Here is a 27,400-nt window from a genome sequence, read left to right as displayed (position 1 = left end):
ACAAATAAAATCATGTCTCTTAAGTAATACCAGCTGTTTATTGTTTATTTTTCCTGCTTCAGTTTGACTTTCTTCATCTCCAGAAATAAGGCACGACTAACAATTCCTTTAAAATGAAGGGTAAAAAATCTTTAGGGGTGTGTCCATGCTGGTTTGTTCTGTGGGTTACATAGTCTCTACTTTCTCCTGGCAGCTTGTAAAAGAAAGTGTTTATTTGGAGTCATGATTCCACAGGGATACAAATCAATTAGGGCAGGGACAGATAGCAGCAAGAGGCAGGCACAGAGACTGGAGCAGCAACAGAGGGAAGAGAGTATAAACTGTACTATGTAATATCAAAGTTTACCTCATATGTCATATTTTTCCCAAGGAGGTTCCACCATTTGAACCTCCTCAAGCATTGCCACCAACTGAGAACTAAGTGTCAAACACCTAAGCCTCCACCCACCCCATGGACGTAAGTAATGAGCCGCAATGATGTTAGCAGCTGTTTTGCTTGTCATGATTATCATTTTACTTAATTCATTCATAAGGAAATGCACTTTTAATGATTTCACTACTGTGTATTTTAAAAATATTTTGAAAACTGAAACTCAGATTAACTTATTTCTACCTTAACCTTTTGATCTTATTTTATGCCTACTTTTTTTTTCCTGAGACATCTATCCTATACCTTATTCAATTACCAAAGTGGTTGAGGATATAAAAAGTTCAGAGTCTATACAATTAGTTCTTAAGTTTGCTGTTTCCTGATTTATAATTCAAAGTAGTGTTTTCCTTTCTGTTCCAGAGGTTAGAAGACGTTGCTTTCATTTTAATAACTTTATGGCATATCTATTACAACAGTAATTACTGTAGAGTGTTTATTGTTTATTTACATAAAAGGCTAAACTAATTAAAATTTGCTTGTCAAAACAGTACCTTAAAGAGTGCAAGAATTCTCAGAGTTGATGGATCACAGACATACTAAATCATTATCATCAAGATGCGAGACAAATATACGTCCCTGGGTTGCCCACCCCAGGTCTTGCACTTTGACTCTCCATGACTGTAGCTTTGTCATAGCAGCTTCTGCAGAAATGCTCTCCGTTGATAAGATCTGAGCATCTGCACAGTAGGATCCATGGTGCACAGCGTGGCCTTTAGACAATCAAACAAATCAAATCATGTCTTTTAAGTAATACCAGCTGCTTGCTGTTTAATTTGTTCTGCTTCAATTTGACTTTCTTCTTCTGCAAAATGTCTCTTTGCTAGTCGTGCCGTATTCTTTCCAATATGGTAAGGGTTTTGGAGTCTGTCTGTGCCTTAGAAGGAAATAGAGCACCACTACCTACTCCTTCCAAATGAAGGATGAAATTTCTTCAGGAGCATGCCCCTGTTGTTTGCTCTTCGGTTAACATATTCTCTACATTATCTTGACTGACCCAAAATATGTGCCAACTCATCCAACATAAAGCCATTATAAAATATTCAAAATATTGATATTATCCACACATCAATATCCTTTTGTTTATCCCCTCTCTCTGACTTAGGAATTTTTTTTATCTGTTTTCCAGAGGTGTTTAGGGAAGTATGACATAGTGTGGGTTTTTAAAAGTTCACAGGTGTCATGCTGTTATAAATCTATGCCCCCAGTGCCCTGGAGAGTTTCCACTAGGCTAGCTACGGAGCCAAAACAAGTAAACAAACCAGTACACCAAATAGGATAAAACCCACTCATAGACCAATATTATATTGTTTTAAAATGTGAATTTTTTACAATGCTGCCTGATTTCTTTATTAACCTCAAAATGGAGAAAAGTATGCCTTCTAGATACCATTTTACTTGAAATATAATAAAATATGGAATCTCACACACCTTAAAATATGTGCACCCTTCAGTCAACTTCAAACTATAATTTAAAATATTTTCATCTGCTGTGAAAGATCAATAATCATACTTAATTGTTTTTTTAGAATACATGTTTGTGAACTTTTCAAAATATATTCTTTCATACAAGTCATTTTATCTCACAACAGGATATACATATACCCATACATATTACCTTTTTTGCATTGCTATACCAGACTTCTATGGAGAAAAAGCATATGCCTCATGTGGACAAGACTTTGCCTATATTATGAAGTCTACTGATAGGAAATTGGTATATTCATTTGATTACAGTAAAGTATCTTCAGGATTTATTATACCATATATAATATATAATAGTGTTTTATATATAAAAGAAACAGTAATTTTTATTTGAATGAAATTAAGTACCATTCTACAGTAATGATTTATATAAAGTACATAGCTAATGTATATAATCTATTCACATATGTATGTATATGAAGTACATAGCTAACATTATTAAGTTTATGGGTGCTCCCATTATCTCATGTGCTTTACCATCCTGTGTATTTAGCAAACCTCTAACAGTGTTTCTTTACCACCTTCTGAAGAAAAAGACCAAGAGAAGTTAAGTGCCGTTGTCAAGGTCACGACACTGCTGAGTGTTGAGTCAGTGTCTGAACCCCCGGCAGACTGTCTCCAGAGCCAATATCCTCATTTTGAGCAATGATCCATATTTAGCTGAAGACTAGATTTCTTCTGAAGTTCATGTTGAAAGCCCTTTCCAGTACATTGTCCTGGCCTTCTCGCTGTTGGTGCTTATTTGAAACAGATGCAAGCACTTAAAACATCCATTCGCATTGGGTTTCCCTGCGATTTGCCGGACTCTGTCAGGCTGCCTCCAGGAGACCGTTTTCTAAGTGCCTGTCTGATTTCATTCGTCTCCCTTACTCTTTACGAACGTGCAGCTTCATGAGTCTGGTAAAGCCTGGCTGGTCAGAAACTTTTAGCGTCTTCTGCCAACATTCTGTCTCTCTGTGTAGGATAAATTGTTAGGGCAGTTGTGAGAGTGGGTGGATTTTTTCAAAGCACAGTTTTCTTCCCTAAACCTGTTGGCAAGATATGATGACTGGCTGAGGGTTGTGAAAAGTCTGTTTTCACACACTCTTAACTCCAGGAATTATTCCTTGAGAGCTAGATGCTTACAAGTTTTTGCTTTTCAAATGGGTTGCTTTTTTCTTAAGTTTTTATTCTTGCCCAATACTTTTGATTGCTTAATTATTATATTTTATAAATTTGTATGCAAAATAACAAAAAAAAAACCTGCCACCTTTAACCCACGACACCGTTAACCCTCTCCTGCATCCCAGAGGCTAGATTAATAATAGTTTATTGGGCTTTCTTTTTCTTTGTGTTTTCAGGAGTAAGTTGGCATGCATGGTTTTATTTACCAAAGTTATTTGTTAAACATATATGTAAAGAGTTAACACCTGTTAAATAAAAATATAAGATCATCTTTGCATGTTAAAGAATCAAAAAATTGATTAAAACATTATTTGTACCATTCAAATCATAACAATTTTTTAATGATTTAGGTGGTTTCTTCAAACTTTTGCTTTGCAAGACAGCTCTCTCTATGCTTATCAATTAAAGTCACAGTTGCAAAAGGTTTGAGATTATTAAATAAGGTGCACTTTTATTATGCTTTGGTTTAATGAAATTGTGTTTCTGGGTCACTGGGACTAAGAATAGGAAACATTCTCTCTTAGCGAAACCTCAGGAAACCTGCAGCCAAGAGGCCAAAACAGGAGACAAAATCTTCTGAGCAGATATCCTTAAGGGCCCGTATCCCTGAAATGATGATCACATGTTTCTCATGTTTCTGTACCTGTTAAGTATTTTCACCATTACACATCATCTCCTGATCATTTCATGTGGTCCTCAAGGGATAAGGCTTCCTCCTCTGCATCTCCCCTTAACCCTTCATGTGGTCCTCAGGGATAAGGCTTCCCCATTTGCATTTCTCCTTAACCCAAAGGGAACAACACATTGTCAGAATCTCCGCTGGCTTGTTGATTTCTGAAGTACCAATTATAATATTTTCATTAATTTGGATGCTCTTGAAGAAAAAGTGATACAGCCTATTTATGGAGTTTAATTTTCAGTATTAAATACAATGTCATTGTGCCTTTGGAGCTGTTGTGAGATTTGGTTTTGGTTGCTTTAGAAAGAGTATCTTTCTGTGGATTTTGCTTGCAGTGGCGGTGGTCTGGCATATTGTCATCCTATGAAGTAACATCTCATTCTTAAGGATACTTATGACCTTGTTAAATAGCAGTCCAAAAACTGTGTGGCTTGTTTTGATTTTAACCAAAGTTACAGCTGCCTAGCTGGAAAGCAGTCACTTTCTCTTATTATGACTAGTTCTTCAACTTGTACTGTTTTAAATTGCCTGCAATTAGCATATTTCAACCTTATTTTTAGGTTTAAATTGCAGTGTGAGAGTGTACTCTTCCCCTTAGCTAATTAGTGCTATCAAGGAACAGTAGGTTACCTCATTAGTACCATGTGCATTTAATTAAAGAAGAGAAAATTGGAGTTAACCTCATAGTTAATATTTTCACAGAGTGCTACAATGCCAACACCTTCAATTGGAGTCACACCCCTGTGTATCTAATTATGCACTGGTGCCAAATAAGGTTAGCGAGGGCACTACAAGGCTGTTGACAAAATAATTTAGATGAAAACGTGTTTGGTGGGTTCTGACAGTAAAATATAACTTGATGGTCCCCCCCCAGTGCTCATCTGCCAGCATCAGGTGACATCCGCCTTCACAAGAAAGAGAAGGAAAGGCATATTTGGGAAGCCATCTTTTTTTTTTTCCTGTCTGAATTAATGTTGCTGCTATCTTGAAGAAAGTGACATATATTCAGCTAAAGTATATACAATCTGTTTCTTAAACAGAGCCCCGGAACTTCAGAGATGTATTTGAAAAGAATTATTTATAAGATGTAATATTTACATGCATCAAACTACTACAAATACCCCCTGACACCCTCACCACTTCCCTCCTTGCTTTTATTCTTTCCTGGTACAATTATAATTTCCCTTGTGTATTTTATGAATGGGGATCATCCTTTCTTATCATCCATGAAGTCTAAGGATGTGTTGTCACATGGTCTATTCAAATGCAGTGTAATCCTTTTGCCCTTCAGACAAAATCTTTGAAATGTCTCATGCTACTTAGGCAAAAAAAATGACATTCAATACCATTTTATCAATAAATAATCACTTTTACAGATAAAATACAAACTGTACTTTTGATATAAAGTAGTTTTCAATGCAAATGGGAAAATTCAACAGGTTTTAACAGATATTATGGTGTGCTCTCCATAGTCTTAGATGTGTTTAAGTGAGAATAGCAATAGTATCGTAATGCATAACCAAGACAGTTTAGCTGAAGAGATGATTGCTATTGTTCTCATAGCTTAAGGCAAGGAATTCATGTTCTTTGGTAATAGTTATAACAGACTAGAACTCATAGGCCAGCATTCCAAAATGAGGTCAAGATAAGTAGGACAAATAGCATCATATGCTAAAGAAATTAGTGTTTATAGCTATATAAAAATACTTATAAATAATAACAGTAATTCCATCTTAGGAGATAATAAAGGAAGGGAATCAGGATTTTTTTTTCTTCAGTGGTTCATTTATTATGATTCCACTGTTCAACTTCACATCTACCAAATTTTAAAAATCTATGGGTATCACCTATGAACCAATGTTAGAATAGTTATTTGTCTTAGACTACCAATATTTTGTTAATTTGACTGATAACACACATTTTTAGCATAAGCCCTAAACCTAAGAACAACAACAACAACAAAAGCCAACTCCTGATTCTCTTTAATTTAGGAATTGCTTCCAGAAACCAAAATTATGTGTCTGTGGTCACTCTCCTGATGACAGCTATCCTCACAACACATTTGCAGCAAGTTATTTGGCTACTAGAGACTCAGCAGCTAAGTGCAAAGCCATGGTCCAGTCCCACTAAACAAAGCTACAGAAATTTCCTATATGCCAGATCCTTCCATCAACACCAATCATGAAGGGACAAGTTATGTTAAGATACAGGTGCAAGGATGCAGGCTTTCTGTTCCCTCCTGTTTCCACTTCAATCATGGTTCGTCAGGCATACAGTCCAGAGTTCCTGTAAATTGGTGTCATTAAAATCCACTTATATGTAAAGTTCACAGCCTCAAGACACTTTTCTTGGAAGTTTAGGAAAAACTTGATGAGAGATGATGGAAATGAATGTGGAGATGATAGATGGGTTAGATATATTTTAGCAAGACATTACTGTATCCTGTTCTAAAAGTGTACAAATAGTAAAATTGAAGCGTCCAGCCGAGGACTTTATATAAAGCTGTTACAGGGTTCTATTCAGTATGGATACTTCCTGTATTCTTCAGAATCCTTAACTGTATGTAAGATTTTTAGCTTGTTTTCTTATGAATGGATGGATCTATTTAGTCTTAGTAAGCCAGATCATTTCTAAATTTACTCACTCAAAATCTATTGTTACTATCCTATATATTCTATTTATAACTCAAAGTTGCTAGAATTCAATTTAATTAATATTTGTAAACAAATAATCAATGTCCTTTCTGGTGAAGAAGTATGACTTCCTACTATATGTGTTAGAAGATATTCTTGTAATTAGAGTTTCTGATTCTGGTGATTCACTGTTATTTATTAAAAGGTTTTCAAGGTTTTATTCGGTCCTTAGACAAACCCAGAAGAAGAAATAGCAATAGAGTACTGTATTTTGGAAACAGAGTGTAGAGGATGGATAATAGCTTTTGTATGTAGACCTTCTGTGATAATGTTTGACGTGGGACTCTTTTTAACTCTAAAGTGTTTGCCTCTCCTTATAGTAATATTTGAAAAAAAAGCAAAATAAATAAATGAATAGAATGGGGGTTATGTTTGTTGAACTGCTGTGAGTAAATCTATGTGAAAGTCTAAAACATAAAGAATTTATAATTATTCTCTTCATATTTTAAGAAATTAATGCATTAAAGTTTGCATTCAATACAATTATAATCTCTCCTTAAAAAGAAATGATCAACCCAAATTTGTCCTAAAAGAAAGGGGGGGGGGTCTGAAGGTCTAGTGAGATGATTCACTGGGGAAAAGTGTCCCTGGGACTCATGTGGTAGGAGAGAAGAGTATCCTCCACTGCCCTCTGACCTCACTGGTGCACTGTCCACCTGCACTCATTGGTGCACATACACACACACACACACACACACACACACACTAATGAAATAAAATTTGGAAGGAAAATATACCTTGAAAAAAATGGGACAATTGGTGACACATTTTTTTAAAGAAAAGTTTTCATTACAATGAAGATTGAAATAGACTTCCTAACAATAGTGTTTATTATTTTAAGACTCCATGTTCTCGAAGAGAAATCTATGGAATCCAGTCTTCATATTCTCAGAATAAAAATGTCACATGGTTGGGGCTGCAGAGATGACGTGGAGGCTAAGAGTACCTGCCGGATCTCGCAGAAGACCCAATGGTCTTCCCTCCTAGTCAACCATTGGCTGCCAGCACCTGAATCAACTGGCTTACAACCTCTCATCAATCCAGCTCTAGGGGATCCATCAGTGTCTTCAGTTTCCCCTACCAATAATTAAAATAAAATTTTTAAAAATTAAAGTGATACATAATGCCTGTACTAGCTGGTTTTGTGTGTTGATATGACACAAGCTAGAGTCGTCAGAGAGGAAGCAACTTCAGTTGAGGAAATACATCCATGAAATGCGGCTGTATGGACATTTTTCTCAGTTAGTGATGAATGAGGGAATGGCACCCACAGGAGGCGGTGCCATCCATCAGATGATGGTCCTGGGTTTAATAAGGAAGCAGGTTGAGCAAGGGAAAAGCAAGTCAGTAAGCAGCTCCCTCCATGACCTTTGCATCAGCTCCTGCTCCTGGATCCTCCTTTGAATTCCTGTCCTTACTTCCTTCAGTGGTAAACAGCAATGTGGAAGTGTATGAGATACAAACCCTTTCCTCCCAAACTTGCTTTTTGGTCATGGTGTTTGGTTGCACCAATAGAAATCCTAACTGAGACAGTGCCCTATAATCCACCAAGAGCAAGACTCAATGTGTAGCCCAAGTTTGTGATCTTTCCTACTGGTCTTTCCTATGTCATGACAAGTAATCCTTAGATACCTTGAGTACCTGACTGAACAGGAGTCTGGAGTGGTCCTGTGTGTCACTAAGACAGAAACTGTGCCTTGGAGTTGGTGATGGCTCCTTGGAAATGGTGTCCAGGATCTTTGCAGAGCATGGGCCAGAGACTAAGCACAAGTACTTAATACTTCGTCACTTGGTAAATTACAACAGGATGCTTCTTAGCTTACAACCCAAAGCCAATATTATTGAAATATTAAGTTGATGCTTATTTCCATTAATTGAATACTTGATATAAACTTTCTCTGATTTAAAATGGCTATAGAATGCCATTAAAAACCAGGAAACAACCTTAAATAAGTGTTATGCATTATTCCTGTGTAATACATATTGCTTTCTTTTGGAATCAATTTTATCTTTTAGAATCAATTTTAAAGTTTCAAATTTAATTTTTTATCTAAAAATCATTCTTTTAGAATTTAAGTTTTAAATTATATATTGTAAATTGGAACTAATTCTGGTCATTATAGTTTCCCAGTGGGCTGAAAGGAGAAAACTCACAGAAAGACTAAAGGGGGCTTTTTAAAGTCAGCCACAATCCTTTGCCCCTCATGTAACTGGCATTTATACGAAGCTGTAAATCAAGGGAATCATTTTTAATTTTTCGAGCCCCTACATAATACCCGTCAATGTCTTAATTTAGTATTGCACATATATCTATGCTTCAATTTTCTAATAAAAATGTAAAGTTTGTCAGAATCTTCAGAAATTGGTTTCAAATTGACAAGTTCATTTTACTCTTTTCTTTGAAAACATAACTTTTTGTGTTGATTAACAAAACTGAAGTAAATTTTCATGTATTGCAAGGGAGAAAGGTCACAATTACTGAATATAGATTAAACCCTAGTTGCCTTATAATGTTAGATAATTGTTACTAAACACAGGCAAGCTTTCTATCATACCACTCTCTTCCATGTATGAAATTATGTCAAAATATGTAGGACAAATACATTTAATGTAAGTGTTGCCTCTGCTTTGGTTTATCAGACATTTTCTTTCCTCTGAATTTTGTACATATCTAGTAGCATAGTATTGAGTAACACAGGTGTGGTTTTCATCTTTTACTATTGAATAGACATGTATCTACCAGTCTATTGCAAAACTGGGCAGTAATTGTATTCTCTTAGGTAATGTTTACCTGAAAATTGTAATTTAAAATTTTGCCCCTCTCTTGTTGTTAAATCTTTATGGTCGATAAGTTGTATATTTCTTAGGAGTAACCACGTAATATCTTTTTATTACGATGAATTCTTCACAAAGAAACCACATCGATTTCAGGGATTATGGGACCAGAATCGTCGGAAGTTGCTGATGCTTGCTTTTTCACATTCAGGTTTTCTACCTGTGTTATATTTTCAAATTTTAATTTAAAAAAGTTGCCAGATATTTTAATTTTCATCTGTAAATTTTTTTTTTTTATAAAATGGCTTCGTTTTCTCTTCAACAGATATTCCTGGTGTACTTCACAGCTTTTTAATTTTGGTACCATCAAAATCCTAAATCTCTAGCACAAATAGTAGGTGAAGTTCACTAGTGTATAAAGATGCCCTGTTGAAACCTCATCTATCCAAATGACCTCATTAATCACCTACCTGCAGATCATCTCATTGTTAGTCTTGCCTACAGGTTTTTACACCTCAATGAGCACTGTTTTACATAGGAGTCTGCCTGTTAGCCTGAACTGCTATGGCAATTATGCTGAATGCTTAGGGTCTTCACTTTGGGTTCTTGTTTCTAAAGCCTTTAGCACTGGATCAAATGGAACTTTTGATGAACAAAATATATTGGGCCTATAAACTGAAGATGAAACTAGGCCTGCAGTGGCCCAGTTAGGCTATTTCCCATTCTTAGTGAGTGACGTGAGCTGAATTTGATCTTTCCTTCCACAGTTCTTTCTGGATTGTGATTACTTACTGAATGATAAATTTTGATGAAGATTACATCTTTAAAAAAGAATCTTGCTTTTTTTTCAGTTCCAATAATCCATTCTCTGGACTTTAGTGCCACTATGGTCCTCTGAATTGTTTATGTCTGCCTTTAACACATGATGGTACCACAACATTAGGAACTAGGTTGTCAAAGCTACATGATTCCTAATGTTTTGTCCCTTGGTATGTGATAAATATGTCACTGGAAGATTTTAGAGTAGTAAGATTTAGAGTAGATTTAAAGTAGTATGCATATAGTTTTATCTAACATTCTGGAATAAGTTAACTAAAAATATATCGTAATATTTTTCTAGAATTAAAAAACATTTCTAGAACAACCTTCTTTTCTTTTTTATGTTTTTATTACTTCTTTTAGTTTTTCAGTTATAACATAATCATACTATTTCTCCTTCACTTTCCACCTCCTAAACCCTTTATATCTCCTTCCTTGCTTTCTTTCAAATTCATGACCTCTTCTTTTTAACTGTTGTTATATCCTCATTTACTGTTGGTGGAATTACAAAGTAGTACAGTCATTATATAAAACAGTACAGAGAATTCTCAAAATTCTAAGACTATCATATGAACAACCTTCTTTTGAAACCTGTATCACAAGATTAAAAAGTATCCATATAAAAGTATAGTGTAATTAAATATATATTATGAAGCATTGCAAACAGGATTGATATCTACTCAGTGCTCCGATGGTTTTATGCTATAGTTATTCAGTAAAAAGTAAACCTCAAGATAACAAAGTATTTCAAACCTATTTCAGCTGATTTTGTGAACATTCAAAATAAATAACACTGTGACCACATTTAAAGTTATAATTAACCTTATAGATACTTCCTCTGAAACAGAATAAAGGTTTCTATTTCTAAAAAGCTTAGCTGCTGTTGATGTACCGTTCCTGATGAATCTTTTACTTTTTGATGTAATTCAAGATAATAGCAATCATCTTTGCACACCTCCCTTCACTGAGATGTTGGTCTCTGGACTTAGTTCCTTCTTGACACCTCTCCTAAGTGATTGTTTCTCACCTTCTGTTTTATTGCAATATATGAGATTGCCACGAATCCTCTTGATGTTGGCTCCAAGAATGACCAGAAGCAGAGCACTGTCAATGGAGAATCCTCTTTGAAATGTATAATGAATAATTTCCTTCCCTTGATGATTTGCTTAAACAATACTAAGGCAGAAATCAGGAACTGATGAAGGGATTATTTATTTAAATATCTGGTTTTGTTGTTGTTAATATATTTTTCATCAAATAAATTGATACACAAACTAGAATATGTATGTGGCAATAATGTGAATTTGTGATGCCTATTATAACATACAGTAATTTTGCCTTTTGTATTTTAACATTATTTGTAAGAAATCATTAGTAGTAGTCTCTATACACATGAAAGATAATCTACATTAACTTCAAACAATTCATCTTAATATTCTTGAATATTTCTATGTGTCACTTAAATATGCATGTTTTCCCTTTTTCATTTGCATTTCTATCCCTTGTATATTTCATATCTTAGTTTAGTATACTGATTAACAAAAGACACAGAAATAAGGCATGCCAATATGTAATTCCTCATGATGGGCAAATGCACACACAAACACACACGCATATCTAAATGATCACTTATGCAAAAGTATGTGCATGCATTTTTATTGAGCTCAATTTGCAATTCAGGTTCTTTTATCTTATTAAAGTTACATTTTTACATTTGTGATTTTCATTAGGTAAATGAATTGTTTGTTATGCAGAAGGGTAACAAATTATGGCAAGGAATTTTTTTTAGTGCTGATACAGTTCATTTAGCAATATATTTACCTCAAAAGAATTTGCAAATAACTAGATTTTGCACATAATTTCAATGTTGCCTTTTAAGCAACACATGATTTTATAGTATTCTAACTTAAACCTAAAAAAATGTATGATATCATTTTAATATTTAGGCAGAGGAGTTCACAAAGCTTAGTGATATCAGTATTTAGTTATACAATAATTATTGAATGTGTAACTTGTAAGGGAAAATAAAGGTAGATTTTTAATTAATTGTATTCTTTATAATAATGAGAATAGATTTTGTGCAAAAGAAATCATATGACTGATACAAAAATAAAGTGTTTTTTTTAATTATTTTGAATTTTACCAGATTAAGGATTTTGATATAGAACTTTATTCATATGTGGTACCAAGGTAATTTCACTGTCCTGTTTCTGATCCCCAACTAAGAAAGATGCTATGAGGTATTTGACAGTATTTGTCAGAAATTATCTTCTTTTAGAAGCAACCAACTCTATATACGACATGAATTTAAAATTTCAATATTATAGATTAATATCACAATAACCCTAATTTTCCTTTAGAACCTGATGTGTAAGTATTTAGGCTGGCTAAAAGCTAATAATATTCTGTAATAATTAAAGAAGTATCTTATGAGAAGTTATAGCAATGGGGAGGCATCCAGAAAACCTCTCTAAAACTGTGTGTTTTGAGACGGGTTTTCCCTGCATAGCCTAGCTGTCCTGGAACTTGCTCTGTTGTCCAGGCCTGCCTAGAAGTCATAGAGATCCACCTGCCTCTGCCCACTGAGTGCCGTTCTCTGTTACTACATTAGACAAATTAAGAAAAGTGGATGTCTCTCTAGCATGCATTTTTATCCTAAACTAACATCATTTTGTAACTAAAAGTGCCATTTTGATTTATCTGCCTCTTAAAATAAAAGATGTATTTTATCTTTTTGAAAGCAATGTAAAGGAATCAAAAAGATTTCCCTAATCACTCACTGCTATTCACTGGATTTAAGAAAGAGTGATTGGTGATCAGTCAGTCCTTTAGTCTTGAAAATTAGCCTGAAGGTGTTGATTTTTTTCAGGTTGTAATCTAATATTGATCCTCTGTATCTGTCACAAAAGATCGTAATTCATTCTTTATGTGTTGCTAAACATATTTAACTGAGAAATGGTTTTATCATTAGGTAGGTACTTGGTCACTTTAAATTTACCATACATATTACTTGGCTACTTGTGGTTTATTTGGAAAAGACTTCCAAGGTCTTAATAAGGTCTCCATGATAACTTTGCTTACAGGTGAGGTTTTTGAAAGACATCATTCATGGATATTTCCAAGATATCCTGAGAAACATTTTAGTGTGGGTTATGAAATTACAGACTACTAGTTTATTGCTTACTTTTGTTTATTAGAATTCTAGTGAAACGGAAAGGGAATGGGTCCAGATGAGAGGGATTGTGGGGGTGGGGACTGGGAGGAGTAGAGGGAGGGGAATCTATAAACATAAAAATATTATGTGAGAAAATAATCTCTTTTCAATGAAAGGAAAAGAAGAAGAATTTCAGCTGGATGAAAAAGGCAACATTTTAAAAGATATATATAGAATTCCACATATGGTTGCCAATGTGTGGAAGAAAAGGTCTAATGATAAAGAGGTTTTATTCCATTCCAATAAGTAACCTCATTTAGAATACGTAGTCAAGAATGTTCAGTTGTTTGTGAAAGAATAAATACTGAGAACTTCCTTAGCTTCCAGGTAGCTTTTTACCATGCATCACATAAACATAATATATCTATTAAAGATAAATGGTTTGTGATTCTATCACGCTATCTTGCTCTTGAAATACTCATAATCCTTTTCTGTCTGACATTGAAATAAATGGCATTTAATATGCAAATTCCAAAATAGATGCTTAGATTGAGCAAATGAAACATTCACATTCATAACATATTGCCTTTATCCTATAAAATAAATGTATAGCACTTATAAATTTATTATGTGATGCTGTGGCAGTGAGCACGGGGCTTAGAACTCTATTGAGTATCCATGGCTCTAAATAAACCCTACAAAGTGTCTAGAGTGAGCAGTTCTACCATTGTTAACTTAGTACATACTGTTTTGTTACTGATGCCATCCTAGGATAAATGATATTCCTATCAGTCTTTTTCTTGACTTGGACATTCTTTAATGACTGATTGGTGCCTTCTGTATAAAGCCTTAATAACTTGTAATTATATGCAGCCTCCCAAACAACAACTTTTCCCCCAACTTTTATTTGTTATTAGTTCACAGACATTGGAGGCAGTCATATTTTTTCTTAGAAATCCATATTCCTTTTCTATCTTTGCTGCTCATTTCTTTGTCTATTCTGCTTATCAATCTGTATGCATTATAAAGGTCCAACTCCATTACCTTCCCACAGGATTCCTTTTTCACTGACATAGTTCATGGTGTATGCATGCAAATGTACACACACAAGCACACACATACACACACACACACACCATATGCCACATAGAGAACCAGCAGCCAGTAGTCAAACTCTCTCTGTCTCTCTCTCTCTCTCTCTCTCTCTCTCTCTCTCTCTCTCTCTCTCTCACACACACACACACACACACACACATATACACGAATGCACGTGTATGCATGCATTTATATTCCCACACTGTTGTAACTTTTGGTTTTCAGATGATTATTTTTTTGTTTTCTTTCTTTCTATTTTTCCCCCTAGCAGTTTTAGATTCACAGTCAAATCTAAATTTCTGAGATGAAGGTGAAGGATTTTCATGGTTGTTGCCCCACAGACTTCCAATGCCAACATCCTACCAGATGTGTTACCAGTGAAGAGGAGTAATGACACTTCATTCTCACAACAGTCCATGAGGTTACACAGGTTCACTCTTAATGCTGTGCGTTCTGCGACTTTGGGAAAGGTGTGGTTACATGCCTCTGTCAGGGTAGTGTCTTATGGAGGATTTCACTACCCTAAGGTCATCTGTGCTCTACCTCTTTATCATTTCCCCTTTTCGGAATCTTAACAAGCACACCAGAAGAAAAATTTTTTAATACAAGTCATCCCCATTATTTTGGAATGAAGTTTGAAGGTTAAGTCTGTAGGATGGAGAGAAAGTAAGTTAGGTTTGAAAAGAGTCTTTCAGCATACATGGCAGTGACTAAAATGGTAACTAAAAACGAACATGTAGGAACGATAAGTAGCATGCATTGATCTTACAAATTCTCATAAGGAAGAAGAGAAGACTATGACTTGAACACAAAGGAAAACTGAAAGTCTTGGAGAAGGGGTGGCAGCAGAGGTGAGGAGGTTAAGATGTGAAAGTTGACTTGGGGAGATAGCTCAGTATAGGAAGAATTTGTGGGGAAAGTGTGAGAACCTTTGTTCAGATTCCTCCAAACTAATGCCAGACATGGGCTATAATCCCAACACCCCTGCAATAGGATGAGATCTGGAGAACCACATGGCCACAGGAAACAACAAAAGAGAGGGTCTCACACAACATGAAAGGTGAGGACTATACACAGGGTCCTCTGACATCTGTGTACCTCCCTTGGCATGCACATGCCCACACTCATACACTCTCACACAATGTGTACACACACACACACACACACTGAGAAAGTGAGAGAGAATGCAGAAAGGAAGAATGACTTGAAGAGATTAGAAAAATAAGAGTAGAGAATAATGACACCAAACCTATAGGTGAAGATGACTGTAAAAGGACCTTGGTAGAAATTGGAGAATTCTCCCCATTGTAGACTGTCTCTACACAGCATTCGCTAAATCTGTTTGTACCTGTGAGTAATGTAATATCCTTCTCCAAGTGCCAGCAAATTTGAGGTTCAACTTCATATCAACTTTTAGGAATTCCTTAATGTCACAGACCATGGAAAAGATGGGAAAGCAATGAACACAGTTGTTAGAATGTTCTATATGTCACATCTTTCCCCACTCACATTGTATTTGTTACACTTAATGCTATTATTAGTTGAGGGAATGAATTCTCACTAGAGTTCAACCTTAGCAATATGTTCCCATAAATGACTCTAATAGCTCAGTCACACATGAACATCTTTTCCCTACAACAGTCACAGTGGATTAGTGCAACTCTGAAGAACATTAATTATTTTATGAGACATTTAGATACATTAAGATTGAACTTCTGAAGTAATTGGTTAATTTTTAGTAATTAATAAAATGAAAATTTTCCTTTTCTGTGAAAATCCTTTAATGAAAACAGAAATTGTAACAGGAATAAAATACATGCGGAAATATTATGATAGTCTCTCTTTCATTGTATTATCAGTTTGAATTATAAGAGCAACCTACGAATCAAACCCATGAAACTGCCCTTATAGGCATATTTAACTGTTTAAATCTGGCTTGTCACTACACAAACCATAATGCAAACAGAGAAAAGGGTTGACAACCTTGAATCAAAAGCCTTCCTGTCTGTTTTTATGAAACCTGAACAAAGTACAAGGATAACAAAACAGATAACAAAAGACACAAATGGGCCCTTCATCTCAGAGACCAGAGTTGAAAATGCTTCCTTTACCCTTCTTCCTGAACATTCAATGCTTTTGAGTCTTGCATGCAAAGTTCTATGTATACTCCTGTAAGTTTTCTTTGCATAGTGTCCAATTCCAATTCTTGATCTTCTATTCAAGTCCACATTAGGCTTCTTATTCCAACAAATGGCCCGAAGAATAGATTTATTTTTACATTGAAGACTGATAATAATAAATTGCTTTTCTCAGAGCACTGATGACCTTGCTCATTGCAGATATTTCTTGCTAAAGTTCACCTGATATATTATATATTCAAAATTTGGTGACTTGCATTTGGGACTATAAGCCTCCACGTATTCCTATCATGAACAAGTAGTTATTTGATGAATTTTACTGAGAATAAGTCATTTTAACCTTCTAGTTAATATCTGTTCTATTCTTCATCTCAGGGTGTGTTGAGGCCCTCCAAATGGAGTTACTAGAGATTTGGTCAAATGATCTAGGTCATTAGAGCCCTATACCTTTGCTGTGGCAGAAGCCCACTCTGGGGAGAAGCTTCCCATGAACAAGGCATCTATACCCATTACGAACGAGTTTTCTCTTGAGAAAACAGCACATCTGTGTAGTAAGATTATCTGTCCAGTGTCACAAGTCAGAAAATGACTGAGTCAGACCAAAAAAAAAAAAAAAAAAAAAAAAAAAAAAAAAAAAAAAAAAAAAAAAGGAAAATGACTGAGTCAATGTAAAAGTGAGATGTATCTGGCTCCAAGGTACTATCTGTGGTGCTTTCTGAATGAAGCTTTTTACTTTTTCTTTTAACCTCTCAGTACAAACATTAATTTGAGGTGCTCCTCCTAGTCCCATGTCTGAGAATGCAGACTATGAGAATACATGGTTCCCTTCCCTAATACCACCAAAAATAAATCAAATAAGCTTGTTTTGTTTTGAAGTCTGTTCCTGAAAAAAAAAAATCTGAAAATGATTTGTGCATTTGAATGTTCTTACTCTTCTTTTGTTTCCCACCTTCTATAACCATGAAGTTTTTGGCTTCAGCCATTTCAAGCTGAATGTAGAAAGGGTTAGAGAACCACTAGGTATTGCTCTAATTCATGATTTTGACAATTTCAGTATTTAAAACAATGCATTCTCACCCAACCCACACTGCCTGTGTTTCCTCCATCACTTTGTACATCATTGTCTTTCTTGAACCAACATTTTACTCCTTTTAACACCTCAGTCCATCTTATAGGCTGAAGGACTTATGGAACATTCCTGAGTCTGCTATTTGTCTGAAATCGCCTGCTCCTGCCATGAGTCATGTTAGTTATTATTTTTAATCAATTTTCAAAAATAATTGAATCTTTACCCTGCCTTAAATAGGTCTACCTTTTTTTCAACCTCTGTGCCTTGGCCTATTTCCTCTTTCTTTGCAGTAACAGAATATATAGAACTCTCATTATATTTGGCTAATAATCTCATTGTATGGGAGGGGAAACCACCTTGCCTTCTTCTTTGGTTATTTTTGTTTGTTTGTTTTTTCTTTGCTATATTTAGATTACCTCGGGCTCTGTAGGATCCAGCCATAGACCCGAGATCTTATTTTCCCAAGATACATATTGAGAAATGTTCATTGACGTTTCTAGATCAGTCAGTGCTCAGGACCCAGTAGGGATATTTGGTGAGAACATTTTATTGAGCTTTTGTGGAAATTTTCTTTTTCTTCTCAGCTATAAGGCTTATTCTAATTGTTTCCTTTATGATGCAAGTGTGCTTCTAGGGAAAACATAATAGTAAACAAGAGTCATCCACAAAAGTTTGCTCTCTGAAACTTCTAATGGTAGATTTCTGTCTTATGGATCAATAAATTTTTCTTTAATATGTAGTGATATTTTTTTTGGAATAATGACACATTAAAATTGAGTAGATCGTTTGTTAACTCTGTTTTAAAGTTTATCTTTCCCAAGCTTTTTTAGCAATCTGGACTCTGTTTCTGAGTCTTACCTTTAAATCTGATTTAATATTTAGTGAGTAGGTCATACTCTCTGTATTGCTTACAACTGCCTCAGATTTCTTGATTCAGGATTAGTCAAATCATGAAACATTGACACAGAGACTCTCTCTACAAGGTCTGCTCTATGAACTATCGTAAACTTAGGAATTGGCTAGAAATGTAGTTTCGTGGCTCCCCTCGTGGGATTAAAAAGATTAAAAAGATCTGTAGTCAATTGATATTCTCAGTAAAGTTTAAGAACTTTGTAACATATATGTATATATAGGTGTGCATTGTGATATGCCCAATGATAGTGTGCAAATGCATGAGCAACTTAGGAAAATATTACAATTCGTATAGCTTTCCATGATGTCTATTGTGATAAGTAAAAATCTCAGGAACATATTTCTCTGTATGCTCTGTAAGAAGGCTTACTTAACACTATGACGTTAAAAAACAGTTTTCTATCATTAGTCTCTGATATGTACTATAAGTATTTCAATGGTAAAGAGATTATTTGTGGGATATAACAAGGATAAAGAGATCTGCTGCAATGTGAGTTATTGCAGGTATTTTTAGTGGTGTTTACTCTCCTATTAAAATTCCATTTATAAATACCTTATTATCATTTGTTAAATTAAATGACAGTTTATGGAATGCTTGATGACTTTAGCTTGTACATTAAATATGCACATATATTTTAACACTATTTGCATCTTATAAGGCACTTAATATTGACTCGTCAAGGTGCAACTGCTTAACCACTTATTTAATTTTATTTAACTTTTGAACATTATTCATTTTAAACTGAAGAAAGTACTTCCAGATGCTGTGGTGTGAACAGAAATAATTTGTTCCTTAAATCAGCAATTGTGATATGCACCCGCATTTGATTAACTAAGACCATTGCAGGACACTTTCTCTCAAGAGCTCCAACAGTACTTCATATAACTAATTACACATTAGTTATTAAATTTATTTATTTACTTTTTGCTTTTTAAAAAATTAATTAAGCTTGTTCTTTGACAATTCCTACTTTTATTTGCTGCATTCTGATTACACTTTCCTCTTATCCTGTCTGGGGGTTTGAATAAGAATGGCCCCCACAGGATCGCTTATTTGAATGCTTAGTCACCAGGGAGAGGAACCCTTTGATAGGATTAAAAGGATTAGGAGGCGTGGCCTTGTTGGAGGAAGTGTGTTACTGAAGGAGGGCTTTGAGGTTTCTTTTAAAAGCCCAGTCTTTCTCTCTCTGCCTATGGACCAAGATGTAGCTCTCAGCTACTTCTCCAGCACCGTATCTGCACGCCATATGCTCCTTTGTATCATGATAATTGCCTAAGCCTCTGAAAGTGTAAGCAGGACCTCAATCAAATGCTTTCTTTCTTAAGAGCTGCCTTGGTCGTGGTATCTCTTCACAGCGATAGAACAGCGACTGAGACACACACTTATCTTGTTCCATTCCTATCAAGTCCCTCCTCTTAAGGCTCCCACCCCTGCTCCTTCCTACCATTCATACAGTGCATGACTTTTGGTTTTGTTTTATAATCTGATTTGTTTATCCTGGGCCTTGTGTAACATGGGATTGGAACATCTATTGGAACCTGGTAGGCTTCTCAATGAATTTGCAGCTGAAGGCAGTGATTTCCCCTCATCCTGAATTTATCAACAAAAAATAGGGAAAGTCAGGGAACCCTCAGCCCTTCCTCCATCTGTTCCTGGCTGTTGACAGACCCAGGCTTGTGCAGGCCCAGTACAAGCATCCGCAGAAGTAGGGCATTTATAATTGCAATGGTTATATCTTTCCCAGAAGATAAAATTTTAAGTCATTCCCTGTATCTTTTGGCTTTTGCATTATTTCTTCTCTTTCTTCTGCAATATTTCCTGAGACTTGGAGGTAAAACTTAAATATATTTTTAACAACATGTTGCTTACTGTAAATGTCTTTTCTTGAGCCAAAAACATACAATTTCTTGCTATTGAAATGCTCTCATGAAATGTTAAATGTTCTTAGATTTTTAAGTAATTCAGTGTGGTATTGTGTTTTTTTTTTTCCTTTCTCCCTTATCTCAGCTCTATTGTTGAATGAGATTTGCGAAGACCTTGATAATACTTTCATGGAGTTTGACAATTGCATATTAAATGTTCTCAAGTGATAAGGAACATTTGTCACAACCCCAGAAGACAACATTTTTGCTTTTTTTAAATATATAATTTGAGCCTTTTTAAGTATCTTGAAAAAGAAAATATAACGTTGTCCACCCTCAAAATATGTACAAATTGTATTTTCCTTATTTGTTATGCTCTTAGGGACCTGGGGGAAAGACCTTCTTTCTAATAACTAATAACAGTCAAGTGGTTGGCTGTCACTTTAGATTTGTGACTGAAAGAATGTGAAGCATGTTTGCTGTAGCCTGGTTGACATCCAGTCTCAGCAACATGAAGGAGCTCTTATTTCCCTCCTACACAGGACATTTTGACTACCTCCAAACAAACACTTTTAACAATGAAATAAATTTTATAGTCTTAGATTCTTTTTTTAATAAACTAAGAATGATATCCCACTGGATGGACCCCGGATGTTATAAAGAAAGATGGGAGTGTAATACAAAACATGATAAAGAACAGAGTTTTGTTTTTGTTGAGTTGCTAAAAAGTCTTCTATCAATATGAAAATACCCGAACTCACAAAGTTGGAAAATTTATTTTGGCTGATAATTCAGATTTTAGTTCCCAATCATTTTGCATTCTCCTGTGTTTTGAGCCCCATGATAGTACATCGTAGGGACTTTTGTCAGGAAAGCTCATAGGAACTGCATAGGAACCGCATAAAAAAAAAAAAAAAGAAGTAAAAAGGGAGATATGGGTAGGGGAAGGCAAAAATGAGATGGTGAGCACGGAGGCTAAGAATGGAGGATGAAAAGATGAGCAAAATTAGTAGCGAAAGGGATGGGGAGAGGCAGTCTGAGGTCTCAATAACCCTTCAAGGTACATCCTCTGTGACTTAACTTCCCAGGAAGCCCGACCGACTCTGTACCACCACTTCCCAGAGAACCATACATGGGTCTCTAGCAAAGAGCCCTTTGGAAAATATTCAGAATCCGAACTCATGATCCTTACCCCATTCTCCTGCTCACTGTGTAAATTGCTGGTTTCTATTGTTTTAAACGCTGTTGATTTTCCACTACCCACTTACTCAGTTGCTGACTCAATGGATAAAGGAATGCAAGTCTGGCTAACAGCATTTAGAGGTGGAATGAATACTCTACAGAAGTGTGTAGGTTTCTTTCTATTTGTCACTTCTCTCTAAGTGAGGAAGGATGTACTCATAGACAGACTGCATCCTTGGTCATCAACTGAGCTAAAAGATATCATCACCACCATTGCCAGATGGTGGTACTCCATGGTGGAGGTAGACTTCTCATGGAAATCTGTAACCAGACTTGTAGTTACTGTTCTGTTCTGTTCACCTCTAACATTGCTGCTTCTACACTGAGGGCTTTCTGCTGATATTTTCAGCTGTATCTTTTCCATATTGTTTTCTTTGTCTACTCTTTCCTGTGCTCACTTTTTACCCACTAAAAGTGAAGTACCCTGGTTCTTTTTTTTTCTTTTTTTTTTTTTTTTTTTGCTTCCGTACTGGTATAATTTTATTGTTTGTAAATTTAAGTGGTTATCTTATCAAACTAAACCAGAAGTTTTCAAAGATATTTTGAAATAAAATGTTAACATAAGCAATAAAATATTTATGAACTTTTAATGTATCCATGTCACGGCATACTATTTAACAAGGTTCCAACACCCTATTCTACCTGAAGTGCAGAGAATGCAGGGGCTTACAGAATGGAAGACCTCATGTCGGTCAGGATGTACTGTAATCTCAGCCCTTGGGAGGTTGGGTCCAAGATCAACCTGGGCTTTAGAGTGAGACCATCTCAGAGAGCAGAGCAAAACAAACATCCCATTTAGACCACAGATTTTGCTAGCTGTTTAATTCACTTAGTTCAGGAAGTTTTGATTCCTATTAATAACTATGTGTATGACTTTTTTCCCCCTTCCCTAGTAGTAAAACTGTAACTCAAAGAAATTCTGCCTACAATCGAGTCTATCATAAAAATTTAAAGCCGTGAACTTGGCCAAATGTTAGAAAGATGAGTTTTTTCCATTTTAACGCACACCTCAGCAAACCCTGTAGCCTACAGCTTCTTTAGCCTGAATCTCCAAACGATGGATCAAAGACCAGAGAGGACCTCACAGAATTATGTCCATACAGACTTTTCTCAGACTGCCTGCAGGCTGCCTACTGGGGCCTGGTATTCACTTTGCAAGCTTCTTCCCAGAGTAGGTTAAATGTAAATGAAATGGACCGTGCAGAAGCATCTCTCACATGCAGATGTATGCAGAGAAGCATTTGAGCCATTTATGGCCTTTGAGGTCCCTTCTCACACTGAAATCCATTAACAATAGAATGTACCATATTTTAGAGCAGAACTGTATTTGGCAAGAGAATGTGGACTTTGTACAGAATCTGGAAAGGGCTGCTGTTTCTGTTTGGCAGAGGAGAAAAATGAACAATAAATATGTAGAGAGAAGTAGGGAAGGGTAGGCATGTGTGTTTCTTCTTGACCATGAAGGACATGTTCAGTTGGGGTAATAATAGAAGCGTAATTATTATTATGTTTTCACCAATGATAATATAAATATGCAATATAATCTAGGGAACTCGGAGTTTTATAAATCTTAGTAACAAAAAGCCAGAAAAATCTTCCTGATTAATTCTTTTCTTCAAAGTATTTTTTAGTATTAACACAAAACCTTTCCTTAAAATGCTTTTGTGCTCAAAGTAGTTCAGTTATCATTTTCCTTGTGGATATATTAATGATCTGCTAAAGTACTAATATGTACTCAATATTTTTCAGACAAAAATAAAGGATGTAAAATTCTACTGAGCTGAGAAGCTTTCTGTGTCACAGGTATCAGGTGGCCAACACTTTGATTTCTATGACATATGCACTCAAAATGCCTAACTTAAGTGGTTTGTAAATGAGAAGGTTACTAAATTTTTGGGCAATTTCAAATTATTCTGTAATAATCAATCCAGTTAGCCCACAAATACCTACTTGAAAGTAAATACCAAATATGTTTGAAGACTATTTCCATCCTAACATCTTTAAGTTATATTAAGTTAGTGACAGTGCCCTGACTTTTAGCCGCATTGAGCAGAAGAGGACAATATGCTGTGATAGCCCTGCTGTTTAGTGAGCTGGCTTCAGTTGTATTTTGAGTGGGCTACCCAAGAGTTGTATTTAAAGAGCCTTCCCTCGCCCTGTATGTCAGCTTGTGTATTTACCATAAACCATGGGTGCGATCTCAGGGAAGGTACTTTATGTTTCTCTGCACAGATTTCCATCTGACACAGCACAGTAGGCAAGGGCCCAGAAGTTCTGTAGAGGTATTCTCCTCATTGACTTAAGTGCTATTTCCAAATATCTTCCCGCCATTTTTGGCATTCGTGTTCATTAACTGTTCTACAGTGATAGTATAATCTATTTCAAAACCATACTCAAGGAGAAATATAGACCTTACGTAGCTGTTAAGCAGATGAAATGTGAATGGTATCACCAAGTGGTTTAGTGTACTTTTATTTCATGTTGTAACTGTCAGTTAAGTTTAGAAGGCTATGTCTGCTGGTTGTGTTTGGGACACGTTAGAAGACAAAAGTAACTGAGATGCTATCGTGGAAGTTCTTAACTATATGTGGGCATGTGTAGAATTACTCTGTGATTGGATTCTGATAGGCCAAGTAATAAAATGCTTCTCTACATTCAAATGCGTACTTGTATTTTTATTTTTTTTAGTCTTTATGTAATGCCCTGGCTTCACTTCCCATTTCCATTTCCCTTGCCAGAATTTCATTGTTTGGTAATTCAGACCTTTTATGCTTAGGTATGGTTAATTAAATATCAATTCTACTTTTTAATGGGATTTATTATTGAGAAACTATGTTGCCTTCATGTGAAACAGAAAAACTAATTTTAATTCATTATTTCAAGTCAAAATGGAATTTACCTAGACCACTAAAGTCACATCTTATGTTCCTTAAATACAAGTTAAAGCAACGCATGCCATAAGAAATAAAACTTCTCCCCAAATATCAGATATTTTATGGAGAAAGCCTGTTCTTAAGCAGATACAAATGAGCACTCTTCATTCCTATCCCCTCTCTGTCTCTCAAGGGACACCATCAGTCTATTGAACCCATCACATCCTATTTTCTTTACTGATCTATTTTAATCCAAATCTGTAAATATTGCCCTCCTTCTTGATTAGCCTTTCTTCTCTACATTTACTTTCAAGTAGTGGTAATAGTCTGTAACCACTTTTAACCTGTCCCTTTAGACGATCATGAATCCTACGTTTAAAGATATATTGTTTTAGAACAATGCGCATTACAATAACACAATTACAAGAAACATATCTAAGATGAAAGTGACACAGAACTCTATTATGTTACAAATCGGCATTTTTGACACAGGCTTGATATCTCAGTGAATGTCCATTTGCCTCAAGTGTTTTTTTTTTTTTTTCAAATAATGAGTTAGTTCTCATTTTTTTGTTACAACAAATTGAGGCACTAAGTTCATCTCTGTGGGCTGAATAACAAAAGAGCTGAGGGGCATCTGAACTCTCCTCTGCTTTCTTTGTCTTAGTTTTTTTTCATGTAGTTATAAATGCCTGCTTACTCCTCTTCTTTCACACCATATCAGTACATTCTTGTAGTTCGATGTACTGACTTCAAACATGATATAGTGTTGAACGGAGCAGCAGGGCCGTGCCCCGCCACCCGGCTAGCTGTATATTCAAAATAATTATATGGAAACTATATTCTTTTAAACATTGCCTGGCCCATTAGTTCCAGCCTCTTATTGGCTAATTCTTACATATTGGTCTAACCCATTTCTAATAATCTGTGTAGCCCACGAGGTGGCTTATTAGGGAAGATCTTAACCTGCGTCTGTCTGGAGTGGTAGAATCATGGCAACTCCTGACTCGGCTTCTTTCTCCCAGCATTCTGTTCTGTTTACTCCACCCATCTAATTTTGTGTCCTATCAGAGCCAAGCAGTTTTCTTTATTAATTAACCAATGAAACAACAGATAGAAAGATGACCACCTCCATCAATATAGTAATGGTTTCTTTTAGTTTTGTTTGTAGTTGAAGTAAATCCCCCCCCCCCTGCACTGGGTTTGATGGAATGTTCCTGTAATAAGAGTAAGGAGGCTGAGGCAGGAGGCTTGTGGTTTTAAAGCAGGCCTGGACTACACCCTTTCTCAGATGGAAGAGAGAGAAGAAAGGAGAAAGGAGGAAGGGCCAACACAATCATTTAAGAGTATGCTATATACCTTTAACTTAAACGATACTAAAAATCTTAAGTATCCCCCTAAAATGTTAGCTTTGAAAAAGTTGCAAGTTTACATTAGCAAACTAGAAAAGAAACAAAATAAAAGACTATCCCACTGTATACTTTTAGTATTCCCAGAAAAAAGACTAAGTATATGTGAGCATGTATGTGTGAGTTTGTGTGTGTGTGCTTGTGTGTGTGTTTACTAAAACAGTGTGAACAATATATAAAGCAATTCACTAAATTACAAACAGCAGCATGTCTGCTCCTGGGATGCTAAAAAGGCTTTAAGTTAAAGGAAATTTCAGCTCTATTACAGACTTACTGTTCTCAGGGGAGGCTATAAGAGCCTAGTTATAAAATAGAAACATACATATTAAAATACACAGAAGTTAAACTAAAATAACAATATAGTTTTTTGTTGCTTATCAAAATGTGGCTGGTTTTAGCCATATATATAATATATATATATATTAATGTTCATTCTCTAATGATAAGTTGGTTTTTATTTACTAAGTAATTTTTGTAATAATATCTATGTAATAATAATATGTAATAATACATAAAATGTTTCTAAGGGAAATAAAAGAATCCTGATCCACCTATGAGATTTAGAGTATCCTGTGGGTTTGATGAGGGTTTCAGTTCAGGCAAATCTCTTTTTACATTGGTCTACCCACCCAACACTTACCCCGACCCCAATTTAATTAGGCTGTCAATCACAGTTAGCGGCATCATACATTTCACAGCTGCCTGGCCAGTGCTTTGTTTTAGGCAAGCTTGATAAACAGAAGGGCGAGTGAGTGTGCCCCTAAGGGAGTGAACACACTATCTGTGCTGGTGTTCTTACTTCCAACCTTTCCCACTATTGTGCAATATGAGTGGACAGAAAATGAATATGGTAAATTAAATGAACAGAAGCTGCAAAAGCAAAAAGTAGCAAGTCAGACACAGTTCTAGTCATGGGAGTGTTTCGAACACAAGCAGAAGTGGGGAATTAAACTTCTGGAAGGTGGCAACCATTCACGCCAAGGCTATATTTGCAAGAATACATACCTATTATTGATTACAGTTTCTAAAAATGGCATTCTAAATCGAGGTTTCACTGAGTTTTCAAATACCATTAGATATAGATAAATCTTCAATATATGGAACTGTGCCTATGGTCTATATTTATCATATAAAGATATTCTCTCAAGTTGTAAACTATCTGCAAAAAAGGGAAGTCAGTGTCAAAAAATAGAAGAGAGAAATTTCTCTACCTTGTATTCAAAACAATTCTACAGACTTTGAGACATTTCATCTTTGCAAATGGAAAGTGTGTATTATTTATTCCATAATAGACTAAATTGTGAAGAAGCATCCTTCATAAGGAAAGGATATCACTATAATTCATAAAACTAATTATATAATGACTGATCATATTGACCATTTCTGCTTAATAACTGAGAGGAAGGTGAAAATGATGTTTTAATTTCTCGATGTTGATTATTATCGTTTTTGGTCATGAGCTTTACTGCATTGACTTCCCATGTTATAATTAACTGCCACATACCTCTATTAATTTTTCTACTTTTTAGGATCCCAAACAATTTCATTATTTCATTAGGCATTCAGTAATACTAAATACTCACACCTGACCATAGATTCAGGC

At 35.4% G+C, this 27,400-nt stretch overlaps 1 protein-coding gene across 2 annotated transcripts in view; it reads left to right on the top strand.

Annotated features, from left to right (window-relative positions):
* Positions 1 to 27,400, top strand: part of Foxp2 (forkhead box P2) — a 509,404-nt gene that overhangs the window by 390,017 nt on the left and 91,987 nt on the right. The gene's annotated exons all lie outside the window — the stretch shown is intronic.

The sequence above is a fragment of the Alexandromys fortis genome, unplaced genomic scaffold (assembly GCF_014885135.2).
Source record: "Alexandromys fortis isolate MF-2015 unplaced genomic scaffold, M_Fortis_MF-2015_v1.1 scaffold_34, whole genome shotgun sequence".
NCBI classification, from domain to species: domain Eukaryota; kingdom Metazoa; phylum Chordata; class Mammalia; order Rodentia; family Cricetidae; genus Alexandromys; species Alexandromys fortis.
Note: the sequence above shows the minus strand (reverse complement) of the source record. Positions and strands in the feature narration are given on the sequence as shown.